The sequence below is a fragment of the Lepisma saccharinum genome, chromosome 1, assembly GCF_977018435.1.
Source record: "Lepisma saccharinum chromosome 1, izLepSacc3.1, whole genome shotgun sequence".
NCBI lineage: Eukaryota > Metazoa > Arthropoda > Insecta > Zygentoma > Lepismatidae > Lepisma > Lepisma saccharinum.
The window spans coordinates 210,808,735-210,828,528 of NC_139229.1; positions in this window are offsets into that span (position 1 = coordinate 210,808,735).

Below are 19,794 nucleotides of genomic sequence, written 5' to 3' on the forward strand. Positions count from 1 at the left end.
TGATTTGTTAATCACTATACGGTGGAGGCCGAGGCGGAAATAAATATCAGTAAGAATAAAAATTCATTACAACTTACCTTTCCTGGAGACTTATGATTTTGAAGACGATGCTACCCACTGTCGTCTTTTTCTCGCTGCACTTGCTTCCATGGACTTGAGTTTCATTAGTTTATTCAAATGTCGAATTCTAATTAAAGTTCTTGTTCTGACATACAGGGAAATAATCTTTTCGTTAATTTCAGGAAATTTTGACTGAAGTACTGTTTTTAGAGTGTCCATAACTTTTTGTTGCTTGGAAACAGTTGACCCATGGAAGGATGCAAACACAATCTCAAATTGAATAACTTTTCCATGTCCGAACCACTACGTGCCTCCACCGGGTACCGAACCGGAATCCCTCGATTATAAGGCGATGACGCCACCACTACGCCATCGGGGAGGCCCTCAAAATAGAAATATATTTGGTGCCAGATTCCTTAAAGCCCCAATTGGTACACTCTGCAACAGCACAAGAATGTTTACCTTTGGCACGCTTATTCATGGTACAGACACCGAATACACGTAATACGACCTAAAATTACTCGCTTTAATATTCAAGACAAACAGCACAAGCACTTCTGTAAACGAATACCTGATCGCTACTACTGGACCTGCAGATTTTTCTGACATCTGGGAGAAATCTGTGCCTCGAAGTTGGCTTATACCAAACAATGAAAGCCATGTCGCTTTCGGAAACTGGAAGTAATTACTTTCCATTTGAATGTTCCCAATTGCAGGTATGAACCCCCTCGGTGTACGTCAAATCGTCTATCGTATATCCCTTACCTGGAGGAATCGCTAGGGTAACGCTCTATGAACTCAGAAGCGAACCTTGGTTGAGGCATGGGTGTGTATCATTGTGTGTCTTATCTATTTCATCTTTCATTTTCATTTCATTGCCCTAGTTTGCTCAATATGTCAAAAAGCGACGTGAAATAATAAAACAGATTGATTGAATTGGCGTTTTAAGTCCAGTTTATGCACAGTAAGGCTAATCGGGACTAGACCTACAGTTTAAAGTGGGATCCGAACCACTACGTGCCTCCACCGGGTACCGAACCCGGGATCCCTCGATTATAAGGCGATGACGCCACCACTACGCCATCCGGGAGACCCTCAAAATAGAAATAGATGAGAACGTTAATTGGTTCAGTAACTATCTCGCTACCCAGCGAAGGTTTAAGGCTCGAGTCCCGCCTGGACATTGTGTCCCTCTATTTCATCTATTCATTACTCATCCTCGCCTTCCAATTAGGTAAAAGTTACAGGAAAGCAACCCAAAAATAAGAAAAAAATATTTGCCTCGTAATGACGCAATTTGACAAGGACGACCGCAAGATTCTTTCACAGGAGAGGCAGCAGTGCTCAAAGAGGGAAAGGTTTTGGAATGCTATCTCTCTAGTTAAGAATATCCTCTTAAAGAAAATTCCCCCACTAGGATAAATTGCATAGACATCCTCCACCCACTGCATTTTGTCTATGATTTTGCAATATACTCGTACTTATTATGTTATGCAGCAGGAACTTCAATTATTTCTTGTCAACAATAAGTCGCCCCTGCAAAGAAGTTGCTGAAATTCTACTGCTGGAAATTTTTAAAATACAACACTACCTGAATATATGTACAATATATTGACATAATTTGATGCATGTTTCTTCCGTATCAAAAAAACACTACGTGTTAAATAAAAATTAAATAAGAAGGATACTGTTATAGACATTCGTATTATTGAAACTGATGGCAATATTTGCATTCATACGTCTTAGACGTTTATTATTGCGTAACTGTAACTTCAGCTCGTGTAGAGAGGCAGTCTGCAGAAGTCTGCAGTCTGCGATATTGAGTACATTTAGTCCTATAACCACTTTTGCTCCCCTGCACTAAGGCCTCTTAATGCTAAGTCTTGTCTACCCAGACCCGGTTAAAATGTCTCTCTCTTTTGTTAATTCACACGCACACAACACCGACATTTTGGAGCTTCCCGTGGATGCAACTCGACAGGACTCATACCACTGCATTTTACATACTAGTGACTAGCGAGGCTCTGGCGTCTGGACTCGTGGCCATTATAATCCTTGGTGGGGCTCGTATTGTGTTGTCCTTACATGTTTATGATTGTCCCTTCATCCGCTTCATCTTATCACCATTCATCCTCATCCCAGAAGTAGCAGAAAAACGAAATAATAATAAATCAATACGTATGTATGTATCGTTCATTTAAAGACGAATTTCTACTGGGTTGATCGCTACTATGAGGATGAATGATGAACTAATGAGTGGAGAATGAGACAAACATTGCTATATGCCTTACTATGGTTCAAACTGGGGCCTCTGGCTTCCTAAAGCGTTATGCTGTCATGGAGACCCGTTATATACATGTAGAGGGACTTACTTAATCCTTTCCGTTCAATCTTACTCTCTCGATCCTGTTGCAGTTATGTCCATGTTATAATTAATTAAGTTAGTAAACTATTTGCATGAAATTTATGCGCACGAGACTCTACTCCCACCCCCCTCCAGCACACACAGGCATTTCAAATTGTTTCACTTTACGAGTTTTCGGGTGTTCTCTATTGTGCTCGTCTCAAGATGAGACTAATCTAATAATCATTTAACTTCATTGCTGTGTCTCGTAATCAAGGGGTCCCGGGGTCGATACCCGGTGAAGGCACATGGTGGTTCGGATTCCACTTTAACCTGTAGGTCCAGTCCCGATTAGCCTTACTGTGCATAAAGTGGACTTAAAACACCAAATCAACCAATCAACCAACCAACCAACTTTATTTGTTGCGTGTAGAAGTGTAGACAAATAGTGTTAAAGACCCAAAGACATTGATTCCCTTTTTGCTGAATTCATCAAGAATTTGTTCGTTTGCCAACCTCAGTTAACTTGAGAAGGTACGGGAAAGCAGCGAAGAAGAACTACATGTTATAAACATTGCTTCCCAAGAGTTATAATCGCCTCTATGAGGCGATAAACTTGTATGATTTTACATGTTATTAAGCGGCCCGCAGCTGAGGGATCCCCTTTTTGACGTCACTCTAGCAGAAGACCTTCACGTGCCGCCGTAGCGCGGGAAGCCGGAATAGCACCCCCTGAGACTGACCGGTCAAGGTCATCTATAACAGGGAGAAAGAAAGCTTACTGAAAAGTGTCACTGTTGCTAACTATTCATTTGGAAAAAGTACACGTTGAGAAATAATATTTTCGAACTTTTTTTTGACGCTTATTCTTACTGCTGACACGTGCGTGGCAGCAGACTCGGCCCTTTTTAAAAGAATGTGAGTTTAAATTTCCCTGTTTTTTTTAGCTATTTTCATTAAATTTCCCTTTTCCCTTTTCACCCTCAAATTTCCCTGTGCCGAGGGAAATTTCCCTGCTTTTGGCATCACTGCTTGCGCATCGATAAACTGTACAAAGAAGAAAAAAAGGTTCCGTGCAGTGTTGCCAGTTGTTACAATATAAGGATACAATTTCTATTTAAAATTTTCCCTTTTCGTCCGCTTCCCCGTCTAAAAAAAAAAAATGTCCGCGCGTTTATTATGTCCCCATCGGCAACCCTTTTATAAAACTTAACACTGACAACAATAGCAAACAATAGCCAAGCCGCTCCCGATAAGCGCGTGCACTCAGACGTTGTTGCCACATTGTCTTTACTTACATTTCTTGTTGCAAGGCGCCTCTCGTTATTTTTGCTCCATAACCACGTGCGGGGTTGAGTTGTGTTATGGTGCTGTTTTGTTGCTTTGTTATAGTGTTGTGCTTTTAGTTTCTTTCTTAGACTTTGCATAATGCAAGTTATCACTCACGGCTGCTAGTGAAAATCCTAAGTATGAAGACAAAACTGCAGAATATTATTTCCTTCATGGAGAGCACAGGTGCCCACCCCCCTCAAAGCCAATGGCGCATTCCATGTCATGCGTCCCCCCAGATTATATCATGTGCCCCCCCCAAAAATATCATTCGCGCCCTCAAACCATATCGTAATCCCCACAAAGTATTTAATTACGACAGTGTGTCTACCGAAAGTAACTTTTTCTTAGCTTTACAGAACGCTATACTTGATCTGCCCTTATTCCCTAAACAGGGGTGCCCATCACTCAAGACCACCCCTAAAATCGTTCATAAACCCCCGAAAATAGTTTGGATGAATGTGTAATTGTTGATATCTATTTGAATGAAATACCATGTTACATTGTCCATATTTTTTGATTGTTCGATTTTCGAAAAAACTTAAAGCTAGCACATTGATTGGTTAAATGTAGTAAATTAAAATATGTAAATATGCATATAAATAGTATTTTTGAGTGGGTTTATAAAACTCAATTTGAGTTTAATTCACAATCCCCCCAGAACACCGGTGGGACGTAACCTCCATGAGCCGAAGTACAAAACATGGCAACCCAGTAATAATTCGACAATCGAAGGATGTATTAAAAATTTGTTATATACAACTGAAAGAGTATCCATTATGGATGGTTACGTCACCAGCCCTTCCATTTTTACACACGGTGTCAATTAAGGCCTAATATGTAAGAGTTGGATATTTCTCCCCCCCCCCCTTCGATAATACCCTCAAACACTTCCTTTTTAATCTTTATCTGTATTTATTTTCTCTTTCCATATTCTTTAATCTTGTTTCTCTTTCTTTTTCTTTTTTCCTTACAATTTCCTTCTGCTTTTCCTCTTTATCTCTTCAATTTGGCAACATCGCTTTCCTACTCCAGTTTGTTGCTTCTACTTCAAAAGAAAACCGCCAGCTTCGGTGTTTCTTTTAACAAAGAGTACCGCTCCCTTTGTTAACCGCTGGGGATATAATGAACGCGCGGACTGTAGTTCGTTGCACTTTTTGACTCTCTTTGCACTGGGGTGGTTGAATAACCGCGAAAGAGATTAAGTGCGAAACGGATTAAGCGCGAAAGGGCAAAACCGCGAAACGCAACACAGGATTAAACGCGAAGGAACAAGAGCTATAGAGAGACGGAACAAGCACGAAAGGAATAAACGCGAAGGAACAAGCACGAAAAGTTTAAACGCGAAACGGAATAACCGCAAAATGGAATAAACGCGAAAGGAATTAATTCCGAAACCAAAATTGAATACAGGAATAACCGCGAAACCAGAAGCGTGCGGTAAAGAGAGGCGGGTCAAGTGCCGCTGCGTTGTTTTTTAAAACACTTTTGATATCTTCGTGTTTTTCAATGTCATTATACACCTTACAATGGAATTTATTTACTATAAGATATTTACATTGCAGAATTTTCATTTCCCCTATTTGTTAGGGTGACCAGACGTCCTCTTTTATCCGGACATGTCCTCCTTTTTAGGTGTCTGTCCGGCATCCGGGCGGATTTTATAGATATCAGTAAAATGTGCTCCACAGAGAATGTTTCCACACATAACGATCATCATATCACTTGGGGCGAATTAAGTATTCGAGCAATGCTCACCTAGCATAGGAGCTGAACACGATCACTTTCCCGACTGAGTCATTAGTAAGGGTGTGTGGGATCCAGAAAAGTCGGTACCGGGATAGGTTTAAAAAATCTGCCGTCCCGATTCCGACTTCTAGAAATGATTTCCAGACTTTTCGGGATTCCGAGCAGTCCGAACTTCCAAATGGTAATTTTTAAAAGTGGTTCATTCTTGAACACTTCCTTGGTGAACACCGCAATTTATCGGCAGCCATGACGACTTATTGTCTGAAACTAATGTGCATTGCTGTCTAGCTGCTAAGAATGATCGAGTCCAGTCAACAGCAGGTTGGGAGAAGTTGAAATAAGATGACAATTTTGCCAGCAGGATATCGTGGTCGTCGGTTTGGAAGGCTTTGCTGTAATCGAGGAGAACCAGCATTGTCAGATATCTCTTATCCATCGCTGACCTTACGTCATCCACCACTTTAATGAGTGCTGTGCTGGTGATGTGTTGTGGACGAAAACCGGACTGGAAGGGGTTTAACGGGATGGACTACGGCCGCCATCTTGAAAATTCATCCCATTCATTTACATGGTAAATTGTTACCATAATTGCGTTGCTCTGAAATGGAACTTCGACCATCTGCTTGTAGGGCCTTGTTCTTCGTAACCGTCCCCTGTGTTCTAATACTTCGAAGCATAAATTTTATAATTATATTGAGAGCAAAATAATAAAAACTGACAAAATGCAGCTGACATGCCTTTCCACTTAATTTTCTTATTTCACAAGAAGAATATTATAAATCCAACATAACAGTTCACTAGAGGAAACATTTATGCTGCGATTGATGTATACTTGTCACTGGGAACTTTGCGTATTATTATGCAATTACTATAATATTCGAAGTCTGCAGCGCCCACCCAGCGTCGAATAACATGGGTACCTGGGGGAAACCCTGGGGGGTAAAGGCGGTCAGGGGCGTGATGCTGATCACATCACCCTCACTCACAACCGGATCAAGAAAGTGTGGGGCGTTACCCCCACACCCCCTATACGCCTTCATGGCGTGGTGCTATGCACAGGGGAACACTTTACTTCTTTTTTTTTACTTTACTGCAGCGTATTTTTTTCGCAGCATATTGTGCTGCCACCTACCATTACTCCTGGAACTTCCAGGAGGCGGAGGGATATTTGAGTTGGGCAGCTTCACGTTCGTCGAGTGCTGTCAACCAACACAATCGCCAAAAATAGAGAAGATTGTCTCTATCAGGTCAGCGAAAAGAAAGACGAGGCGAGCAATTAACTTGAAAATTTGGCGAGAATAACAAAAACAATATAGATAAATGTGAATATGTATTTATATTACTTCCTGTAATGTAGATAATTTAAAACTGCGCAGTCGTCACGCGAACAATTTTGTCCGCAAATTCATGGGTCGTAGAAAACCTTGCTGGTCTGAAGCCTAGAAATTGCCTGAGGGAGGGATACCGCTATGGTTCTTCCGTCCCTCGGTAGGAGCGAGCTCCAAATGTTTGTCACTTCACTTGAGAGTGGTCAAGGTCAACTTTTCGGAATGACAGAACGGTGTGTTTATTTACGATACAACAGATCCCAGTGATTAGGCGATACAACCAGAAACATTTCCTCTTTTTGGAAACCGTTACGTCTTTCCCTTGGGAAAGGGTTTCTACAAAATGTGCGAATAATTATTGTTTTGATTGCACGATAAGCTGCATATTCTATTATTGTGTAAAAGTATTTTCTTTCACCTAGATGCTTCCCTTGAATAATTTAATAAATAATAGTTTACGTATTCTCACGAAATCCCTACTGCTTATGTACGGTATCCTACAAAAATAATTGTAGACAAAGGAGATACGAAATAGACTGACTGCAAGCATAGGTGGATGCATAAAATTTTCTTGGGAGGGTCACAAAATATGCCGTAAAGATACGACAGGATGTAATGTTGAGAAGATTATGGGCAGACACAAGATTCCAAGACAAGTGCAAGGATGAAACAACTGTTATTCTTGTACATCCACTTTTACATCTCACCAAATCCGAACCCGGGACCCTTGATTATACGGGAAAGGAAAGGCGCCAGCGTTAGAAGAATTTGATGAAGTAGAAGTTGTTCCACAATTACTTGCATTGACAGTGATTAAAAAAGAAATACTTTTGAGAATTTTCTTATTCAGACGAAACTCTATTTTTTCTTATTTAACGTCGCTTCTACGCCACTTTTGACTAATCGCGACAACGAGGATGAATGATAACACTGTTCGACAGTGAATTTTTTTTTTGGAGCTGCTGAAGACGAATCTGAACTTTGTTCTTGTCCTGCACCCTCAGATTTAGAATTAATGCCAGTTATAGTATCAACCTTTAGACCCCGGCCAAAATTTGAAGGAAATTGCAGAGCTTCATGTTGGCGGCCCTTGTACCCCTCTACTAATTAGCCCCGTCTACTTGGCTGCACTTTTTAACCCTCCGTGCAGTGTAGGTGTATCCGTGTCAGGGTGGTGCAAGGAAATGACGTTCAACCAACTAGACAGAAAGCGGTGGTCAAGTTCAAAAGATTCAACAAATGCCTGTCTGCTTCTTTAAACGGTCATTTGATTAGTTGGCACGCACCACGTCACCATACACCACACTTGCACCGGTCCGGAAGGTACTGCAGACGGTGCAGACACCAAATATACTACTTGACTCGAAATCAACGAACTAGAGGACTCGGTGTTGCACCGTTCAACCAACTAGATGCTTCGGTGCAAAGAGAGTCAAAGCGAGTCAAAAAGTGCAGCCAACTAGACGGGGCTATCATCCCAGAATCACAAATCATACCTCCTTTGGAAAGCTTATGTAACTCAGATTCCAACGAAGTACATTTAGGTTCCATCACGCCCAATTTGTAGAAGAAGGAGAAGAAAAGAAGAAAATTTGGGGAAAAGTTAATTTTTGGAGAACTTTGCAACACTTACAGTTGCGTTACGCAAACATAAACTCAGTAAGACACACCCTATACGTTAAGTTGGCTAACTGAAGTTGTCCTGTAGGACGAATTTCAATGAAGAAACATATGTAAAGTATACATATTGCAATATACAGGGTGAGTCAAAAGTCCGTGACCACCCCTTATAAAATGGAAGGGAGTGTAGATTGCAACAATTCAACACTTTTTCCAGTTCTTAAAACTGGTTAAAACTGAGATTATTTGCGAAAATTACAGGACATAAATGAATATCACCTATGCCCAGGTCGGCGCTGGAATCTTGAACGAAAGTCACACGCACATATATATACTAAAACAAAATTACTTTTTGTTATAGTGGTGTTGGTATTATAAGCAGGAAAAGTGATAGCATACAGAATACACCACTTAGAAAACTGTGAAAATTGTCATACTCTTAGAAATGAACTATCTTATTATTCGATATTTCATTAACTTCAGTTGGGGGTTAGGGGGTGGGTACCAGGGGACATCTGCCCCCCCCACCCCCGGCGTCGTCACTGAACCCCTGTTGCCGTAGCGCGCTGTTCTAACCACTCCGCCACGGAGGTTGACTCTCAGGCGAAACAATCAGAAACATTGGAAAGATCCGAGTTCCTATTCGCGAACCGTCTTGTAAACAAAAAGTAGGAAAGTAGCTACTCGTTACATAAACGACAGAATGAGTGAATCAGTGAAGTCAGATATATTCCACTTTCTGCGGTTGTATTATTTAATATTATTAGTATTATTTTACTGTTCTTGGTTCTTGAAATACCGTAATTTATTCTGTTGTTCGCAAAAAGAACAGTATTTCCTGGTGAGATATTTTGCTTTTGCCTTGACGTTGTATTTATGTGGGCCTTTAATATATTTTTATGTCAATTTTTTTCAGATTGAAACATAATTTTAATAACGATCTTTTATGTGTGAGCGAATTTATAATATTCATACCAATATTACGAAATGAATTATTAATTCATTTGCAGTCCCAGGTAGCCAAATGTTGCTTTCGGTGTGAACTGCCTGGTGTTGGCCAAGCATCGTGAGGATAATGGCGAGTTCATTGAAAAGGAAAGCCAATTAAGCTTCGCCTGGAAAGCCAAATAACAGCAACAATTGGTTTGATCGATTTATTTATTTGGTTTATATTTCTTCGTTTTCTGCCACTTTCGGCTAATCGCGAAGATGAGAATGAGTGATATGATATTATGAAATTGATGAAACGACGCTCACATGGAAGCCCATAACCAAGCCTGGATTCGAACCCGGGAACCCTGTCGTCGTAGCGCGCTGTGCCAACCATTCGGCGACGAAGGTCGGCACGATAAAAACAATTGGACTCGTTGCGCTGAGCAGGTGTACTCCAAAGATAAGCCATTCGGTAGGTATTGAACCTCAGACGAAATTTTCACCATGGAGTTTATTATTCCAAAGCTGCTACCTCGGTGGCGCAGAACTAACTGACTTCTGTTCTAAAGGCTCTAGGTTCGAATTATGGCCATGGTTTACATATTTTAGGGCATTTGTTCTTCGTAACCGTCCCCTGTGTTCTAATACTTCGAAGCATAAATTTTATAATTATATTGAGAGCAAAATAATAAAAACTGACAAAATGCAGCTGACATGCCTTTCCACTTAATTTTCTTATTTCACAAGAAGAATATTATAAATCCAACATAACAGTTCACTAGAGGAAACATTTATGCTGCGATTGATGTATACTTGTCACTGGGAACTTTGCGTATTATTATGCAATTACTATAATATTCGAAGTCTGCAGCGCCCACCCAGCGTCGAATAACATGGGTACCTGGGGGAAACCCTGGGGGGTAAAGGCGGTCAGGGGCGTGATGCTGATCACATCACCCTCACTCACAACCGGATCAAGAAAGTGTGGGGCGTTACCCCCACACCCCCTATACGCCTTCATGGCGTGGTGCTATGCACAGGGGAACACTTTACTTCTTTTTTTTTTACTTTACTGCAGCGTATTTTTTTCGCAGCATATTGTGCTGCCACCTACCATTACTCCTGGAACTTCCAGGAGGCGGAGGGATATTTGAGTTGGGCAGCTTCACGTTCGTCGAGTGCTGTCAACCAACACAATCGCCAAAAATAGAGAAGATTGTCTCTATCAGGTCAGCGAAAAGAAAGACGAGGCGAGCAATTAACTTGAAAATTTGGCGAGAATAACAAAAACAATATAGATAAATGTGAATATGTATTTATATTACTTCCTGTAATGTAGATAATTTAAAACTGCGCAGTCGTCACGCGAACAATTTTGTCCGCAAATTCATGGGTCGTAGAAAACCTTGCTGGTCTGAAGCCTAGAAATTGCCTGAGGGAGGGATACCGCTATGGTTCTTCCGTCCCTCGGTAGGAGCGAGCTCCAAATGTTTGTCACTTCACTTGAGAGTGGTCAAGGTCAACTTTTCGGAATGACAGAACGGTGTGTTTATTTACGATACAACAGATCCCAGTGATTAGGCGATACAACCAGAAACATTTCCTCTTTTTGGAAACCGTTACGTCTTTCCCTTGGGAAAGGGTTTCTACAAAATGTGCGAATAATTATTGTTTTGATTGCACGATAAGCTGCATATTCTATTATTGTGTAAAAGTATTTTCTTTCACCTAGATGCTTCCCTTGAATAATTTAATAAATAATAGTTTACGTATTCTCACGAAATCCCTACTGCTTATGTACGGTATCCTACAAAAATAATTGTAGACAAAGGAGATACGAAATAGACTGACTGCAAGCATAGGTGGATGCATAAAATTTTCTTGGGAGGGTCACAAAATATGCCGTAAAGATACGACAGGATGTAATGTTGAGAAGATTATGGGCAGACACAAGATTCCAAGACAAGTGCAAGGATGAAACAACTGTTATTCTTGTACATCCACTTTTACATCTCACCAAATCCGAACCCGGGACCCTTGATTATACGGGAAAGGAAAGGCGCCAGCGTTAGAAGAATTTGATGAAGTAGAAGTTGTTCCACAATTACTTGCATTGACAGTGATTAAAAAAGAAATACTTTTGAGAATTTTCTTATTCAGACGAAACTCTATTTTTTCTTATTTAACGTCGCTTCTACGCCACTTTTGACTAATCGCGACAACGAGGATGAATGATAACACTGTTCGACAGTGAATTTTTTTTTTGGAGCTGCTGAAGACGAATCTGAACTTTGTTCTTGTCCTGCACCCTCAGATTTAGAATTAATGCCAGTTATAGTATCAACCTTTAGACCCCGGCCAAAATTTGAAGGAAATTGCAGAGCTTCATGTTGGCGGCCCTTGTACCCCTCTACTAATTAGCCCCGTCTACTTGGCTGCACTTTTTAACCCTCCGTGCAGTGTAGGTGTATCCGTGTCAGGGTGGTGCAAGGAAATGACGTTCAACCAACTAGACAGAAAGCGGTGGTCAAGTTCAAAAGATTCAACAAATGCCTGTCTGCTTCTTTAAACGGTCATTTGATTAGTTGGCACGCACCACGTCACCATACACCACACTTGCACCGGTCCGGAAGGTACTGCAGACGGTGCAGACACCAAATATACTACTTGACTCGAAATCAACGAACTAGAGGACTCGGTGTTGCACCGTTCAACCAACTAGATGCTTCGGTGCAAAGAGAGTCAAAGCGAGTCAAAAAGTGCAGCCAACTAGACGGGGCTATCATCCCAGAATCACAAATCATACCTCCTTTGGAAAGCTTATGTAACTCAGATTCCAACGAAGTACATTTAGGTTCCATCACGCCCAATTTGTAGAAGAAGGAGAAGAAAAGAAGAAAATTTGGGGAAAAGTTAATTTTTGGAGAACTTTGCAACACTTACAGTTGCGTTACGCAAACATAAACTCAGTAAGACACACCCTATACGTTAAGTTGGCTAACTGAAGTTGTCCTGTAGGACGAATTTCAATGAAGAAACATATGTAAAGTATACATATTGCAATATACAGGGTGAGTCAAAAGTCCGTGACCACCCCTTATAAAATGGAAGGGAGTGTAGATTGCAACAATTCAACACTTTTTCCAGTTCTTAAAACTGGTTAAAACTGAGATTATTTGCGAAAATTACAGGACATAAATGAATATCACCTATGCCCAGGTCGGCGCTGGAATCTTGAACGAAAGTCACACGCACATATATATACTAAAACAAAATTACTTTTTGTTATAGTGGTGTTGGTATTATAAGCAGGAAAAGTGATAGCATACAGAATACACCACTTAGAAAACTGTGAAAATTGTCATACTCTTAGAAATGAACTATCTTATTATTCGATATTTCATTAACTTCAGTTGGGGGTTAGGGGGTGGGTACCAGGGGACATCTGCCCCCCCCACCCCCGGCGTCGTCACTGAACCCCTGTTGCCGTAGCGCGCTGTTCTAACCACTCCGCCACGGAGGTTGACTCTCAGGCGAAACAATCAGAAACATTGGAAAGATCCGAGTTCCTATTCGCGAACCGTCTTGTAAACAAAAAGTAGGAAAGTAGCTACTCGTTACATAAACGACAGAATGAGTGAATCAGTGAAGTCAGATATATTCCACTTTCTGCGGTTGTATTATTTAATATTATTAGTATTATTTTACTGTTCTTGGTTCTTGAAATACCGTAATTTATTCTGTTGTTCGCAAAAAGAACAGTATTTCCTGGTGAGATATTTTGCTTTTGCCTTGACGTTGTATTTATGTGGGCCTTTAATATATTTTTATGTCAATTTTTTTCAGATTGAAACATAATTTTAATAACGATCTTTTATGTGTGAGCGAATTTATAATATTCATACCAATATTACGAAATGAATTATTAATTCATTTGCAGTCCCAGGTAGCCAAATGTTGCTTTCGGTGTGAACTGCCTGGTGTTGGCCAAGCATCGTGAGGATAATGGCGAGTTCATTGAAAAGGAAAGCCAATTAAGCTTCGCCTGGAAAGCCAAATAACAGCAACAATTGGTTTGATCGATTTATTTATTTGGTTTATATTTCTTCGTTTTCTGCCACTTTCGGCTAATCGCGAAGATGAGAATGAGTGATATGATATTATGAAATTGATGAAACGACGCTCACATGGAAGCCCATAACCAAGCCTGGATTCGAACCCGGGAACCCTGTCGTCGTAGCGCGCTGTGCCAACCATTCGGCGACGAAGGTCGGCACGATAAAAACAATTGGACTCGTTGCGCTGAGCAGGTGTACTCCAAAGATAAGCCATTCGGTAGGTATTGAACCTCAGACGAAATTTTCACCATGGAGTTTATTATTCCAAAGCTGCTACCTCGGTGGCGCAGAACTAACTGACTTCTGTTCTAAAGGCTCTAGGTTCGAATTATGGCCATGGTTTACATATTTTAGGGCATTTGTTCTATTCCCTGTGTCATCGGATCACCATTTATCCTTGCCGTGGAAAGTGACGAAGTTTTTGGTTCACTAGTTGCTCAGATTGGCAAATCGGAACTGGAGTAGTGGAGTTTCCGAGCCCTTGATCACAATCCCACAACGTTATCCCCTACGCTATCGAGGCGGCCTGAAAAGTGGCGTAGACGAGTGGAGGAAATAAGAACTATAAAGAGTGTATTCAATCCTGAATATTAACTATAATACAAAAATTCAATTTTCAATACTTAGATTCTAAGAAAGCTTATTCATATAAAGGTGGATCCCATACAATTTGTAACGAAACTGGTTCGTTACAATAAATAAGTGAGTAAGTGGTCAGTAATTTGTCAGTATTTGGTCAGTTTTTTGTTACTTTGTTCAATTAAATCAATAATTTTGACCACTTGAATAGTTTCCACCCCTGCTATCACCAAAACCAAAACAATCGCACATAGGAAATTCCAACCCAACCTGAGTCGCTGGCTAGGGCAGACCAAAGAGCTACAGACATTCAGTTCAGTGGTCAACCTTGCCTCGGGGACAGACAAAATCAAAACAAAAGCAGTCGGAGGGTGTTGGTTGAATGTTCTGCGAGGAAGGAATTTACAGTGCCGGAAGTTTGGGGAGGGGAGCTTGAACGAGGGTCGGCACGTGTTTCGTATTTTGTGGGTGAAAGTTTTATTTTAGCGAATACTATTTTTCGCTGTTTGTAAGTAAAATACAGAGTGATTAACTTATATTTTAGGAAAGGAATCAAATGGTAACATTGTACACAGAAAACACCATAACACTTCCTTGCAGTACCTAGTCTTACCATAAATACACCAAAATCACAAATAATTATTCGAAATGGCCACCTTTAGCACTGACACACTTCTGAAGTCTTCGTGGCCACGCATCAATTGAATTACGCAACACATCAACTGGAAAATGAGCAACTGCCTTCAGAAGAGACCGACCGCTTTAAACTTTCAATATTGGGATGTCTCTTCTTACAAGCCATCTCCTGAAGCTTGGACCACAATCTGTAGTCCAAAGGGTATAGGTCCGGACTTGCAGAAGGCCAATCTGAAGTGGAAATGAAGTCTGGAACATTTGCTACGAGGGCACGCTCCATTTCTGTGAAAAAGGGGTAAAAACATCAGCCAAAGTGTACCAGCAGACAGTGCTTGAGAAACTAAGCAAGAATCTTACCGACACCATCTTCCATGGAGAGAACTTGAGCTTCCAGCAGGACTCAGCCCCAGCACACAAAGCACGCACCACCCAGCAGTGGTTGGAGGCAAATGTTCCTGACTTCATTTCCACGTCAGATTGGCCCTCTGCCAGTCCAGATTTAAACCCTTTGGACTACAAATTGTGGTCCAAGCTTCAGGAGATGGCTTGAAAGAAGAGACATCCCAATATTGACAGTTTAAAGCGGTCTCTTCAGAAGGCAGATGCGGAGTTTCCACTTGATGTGTTGCGTAATTCCATTGATGAGTGGCCACGAAGATTTCAGAAGTGTGTCAGTGCTAAAGGTGGCCATTTCGAATAATTATTTGTGATTTTGGTTCATAATGCATCCATGCATCTCATGTTATTCTGATATTACAATATCTCTCACCATTTTGTGTCTATTTACTTACAACTTTGGGACAGTATTTATGGTAAGACTAGGTAGTTTGCAAACATTCAACTACATCTTTTATTTTTTTTTAGCTAAATTAAATAGAAATATAAAACAACCTTTCTCATCTTGTCTATTCTAATGCATAACATACAGCCAAAGTACATCTACGTTTCGTGTGTTGCACTAAGTACAGGTAAATTGTAGAGGAAGAACTGCACCGACGGAGAAAATGCAAATCAAACAGGGAACTATATTCAGTCGCGGAATAAGCCACACTCTTGCGTTGGACCCGCTCGCGAAACTATCGTCGGTGGTTGCTAGTAATTCGGAAGTTTCACCACCAGATGTCTCAGACGTAAGGGTGGCAAAGTCGTTTCCTTGTTCCATGGCGTTAACATATTTTTCGATTGTACATAATTAAAAATTTGCTCGTGCACGATATGTTCAAATACTTTTGACAAAGTGGGGAGAATACTGATCGGTCGAAAATCTTGAGCGCTTACTGGGTTGGTGATTTTAGCCAGGGGGCGTATGTGAGCGAGTTTCCAAATATTTGGGAATGTGCCAGTATACAGGGATGCGTTGAAAACGTCTGCAATTGTAAATGAGATGTGGGAAGCGATACATTTTAACATGTTTATAGAAATTTCATCTGCTCCGGTTGCATTGGATTTTATTTTAATAATTGCAGTTTGGACCTTAGCATGAGTTATAAAAGAGAAATCAAAAGTATTTTTGTTTTTGCTTTTGTGAAACACTTATGGATTCGATCGTCCGTTTCTTAATTTAAGGATTTATGTCTGATGAGTTCTGAAAATGACCATTTAGTTCTTCAGTGGAAATGCCAATTATTTCATTTCTATCACGTTTTCTCCCAACGCCGAACATTTTAAATTTGTTCCACAGCGATTTCGGTTGCGATCTATAGTTTAAGAGTTGTCTGGCAAAGGAAAACTTACTCTTTCGTATTTCTTGCTTGCACCGATTCCGAAGAATGCGGTATTCTTAAAAATAATCACGCACTGACTGCAGGTTTGATTTGAGTGCGGACTTATATTGCCTGTATGCTGCATCCCTGCGGGACATCAGCTGCAGGATCTCGAGGGTGATCCACGGGCTGGGAGGTCTCGCAACTCTCTTTCTTTTCACGGGCGCGTGGATGAGGTAGTTCAGGAAGTTCACTTTTTCATCCACCGTTTGAAAAGAAGCGACCAGGTGCCATGGCATATTTTCTGCTTCGATATTCAGGGCTTGAATGTCAAGTCGTTTAAAATCTCTGAGGGAGATTACTTTTGGTTTGTATTTATATGTTTTAAGAGAATAGGACATAAAAATAAGATCGTGCTTCGATATGCCTGGGACTGGGAATTGTCCGAAATTTAGAATTGTTTGTGGGTTAGTTGTTAATATGTGGTCAATAAGAGTTTCGCTTTGTTGAGAACGATGTGTAGCTTTTAACGGGCAGGCTGACAGGTTGAGGTGTCTTTGTAATTCCGTACTTCCGATTTGGAGCTCAGGAGGTCGAAGTTTAGGTCGCCTAATATAACACAATGTTCGTATAATGGTAAAAATTTGGATATTTCCTTTTCAAAATTTTCAAAAACTGTTTTTGGGGGTCGATACACTCCGCTGAGGAGGATTTTCTGATTGTTTATATTTAACTCAAGTATCAAATATTCCGAACTACCCGAGTATTCTCCTTGAGAACAAGAGAGGATTTTTACGGGAATGTTTTCTTTTAAATATATTGCACAGCCCCCTCCCCTTTTGTTTATCCTGTCGCAACGATAAAGCCCGTATCCCTGCATTTCGACCAGGTGATCTGGGATCGCTGGAACAAGCCAGCTCTCAGATACAAGAATGGCATCGAAGGACAGAGGCGCAAATATTGACTTGCGCTGGATGGAATGCCCTTGGGTGTTTGACTAGCTCCTCCTTCAGTACCGTTACAACAGGGCAAAAATACGTATATATTGTTGGACTTACCACTTACCAGTACTGAAACCAGGATTCTCTTGCGGCATGGATAGAAGTAGACGTCCACTGGAGAACACACGCACGTTGTTGATTAACATTAGCACAGATTTAATATATATGTATATGCTATACATTTTTGGAGGGACACACACAGACTCGACACAAACACATGAACTTCTACGAAAACACATACACATACATAAACATATACACTTAGATACGAAGACACAAACTAACATATAAAAGTAAGCAAAAACACGCGAACATAGATAAGTATCTGGCTTGGTGGCGATTATGCAGTTCATCATTGCACTTGGCTTCTTCTTCACCTTAGCTTTCCAGAAGAGTTTCAAACTCGCGAGCCGTGTTGATAGTTTTTCTGCCGTTGCTGCCCTGGATGTGATCCGGCTATCGGCGGTCCAGCAGTTCCTCACCCCGAACGTCTCCTTGGCACGATGGAGAAGATGTTGTCTCGTCGCCGTCAGGGACTCGGTTATCAGGAGGCCGCTTCCTTTTAGTTTCTTTTTGTTTTTATACACGTGTTCCCGAGTTTGGTACCTCAGGAACTTAAAGATGATGGGACGGTGTCCCTGCTGCAGAACGTCGGCCGACGTCCGAGTACGTTTGGGGCCCAACCTGTGCAGGCGATCCACATCGGAGGCGTTAAGAGTGATGCCGAGTTTCGATGAAAAGGTGTCCGTGACAACCCTCATCGTGTCCTCGTCTGGCGTTTCCAAGATTCCATGGAGGAGAAGGCAGTTTCTCCTGCTATACTGCTCAGCGGCGTCTATAGCTTCCTCCTGTGATAGCATTCTGCTGTGAAAACTTTCCATATCTGATCGCAGCTCCAATATCTGGTTCTTAAGATCCTTGATTTCTTCTTGGAGGCATTCGAAGATGGTGCTGTTTGAAACTGTCTCTGCGGCGGCCGTTGTTACCATGGGCTGACACTGTGGCAGGGACTTCAAAGCCTCCGACACTTTGGAGTCCAATTTGCTGAGAGTTGCCTCCAGAAGACTGCATCTCTTGTCCAGACTGCTGCTGTTTTTCTTTTTGGAGGCCATGCTCGTCCGTAGGTAGCAACACTAAGTCGGAGGATCGTGGTCACCGTTTGAGGACTGTGTTGTTCGGGCAATCCGATATCTTGTAACTTGTACAAAAAGCTTCTTTTTATGGCCCTCGGCTTTCAGTTAGGCAGAGTTTGTAGCTCACATGAGTCTGAGGGACTCTGGTTATATTTTAACACATAGCACTGATTGAAAAGTCACGTTGTACCAGAGAAATGTGGAGGTGAAGTTCCGCACGATACTAGACACAGCCGATCCCGTCCGCCATCTTTGCTACATCTTTGTTAGCTAAAAAAAAAACACCTTAAGACAAAATTAAGTGTAAAGTCCGTGATTTCCACAGCGTTGGAAATTTTTTTCCCGTCCAGAAAATTTTCTGACCTCATCGGGAATTTACGAATTTTTCCCGTCCCGAACTTCGGGATTTAAAACAATTTCCCGTCCCGACCAAACAAAGTTCTGTCCCGCACACCCCTAGTCATTATTTTATAGTACGTATTATTCTAACTCGTTGCTTCGCAATCTGAAACTTGTGAAACACATGTAACCCGGGACCTCTGGGTCCCTCCACCAGAGGTAAAGTGTAAGGTGGCTGTCAGTTTCCTCTGCTGTTGAAGAGTACTAGAAATGTTCGTGGCATTAAAATCATATTTCTTGACCCAATCTAAACTACTTAAAATGTAAATTAGGTTCTTGGAAATAAGTTTAAGCGAAGCTTACTTGTTACATTTGCATTCACTTATGGGGGATATTGCATTCTAATATCCAAGAGTTGGTAAAAGAGTAAAATTCTGTGCGTCAAATAAAGATATCTTAGTTATGATTGTCATGTGTTAAATTACATTAGGAGATTGCTTTCGTTGCTTAAAGGCAAGAGTAAAATTTCAAATTATCGAAAAAATCATCAGAATTATATATGTCAGCGAAGTGTTAGTACTTTATTTATTAATGATACTTTGAGTAATGGCAAAAGAGTCGCTATTTTTTTGCGGTGTCCTCTTTTTTATGACTTTGTCATCCTTTTTCACCATGCTCTGCCCTCTTTTTTGAATGTATGTGTCTGGTCACCCTACTATTTCCTGTTGTATTGGCTTGAAACATAGGTTAAACATAGGTTTCCGGCCTGCTATACCTGTTCTTCTTACAGTCTTGTCAAGTTCAGAGCCGTAGTTAGCGGGCTACTTTTAGATTCTGTAAGTCTTGGTTTCTTTTACGTACTTTAATGTTCATCCCCCTTTGGATTGATTTCCGTCCAAGATTGGGATAATGCAATGCCCCT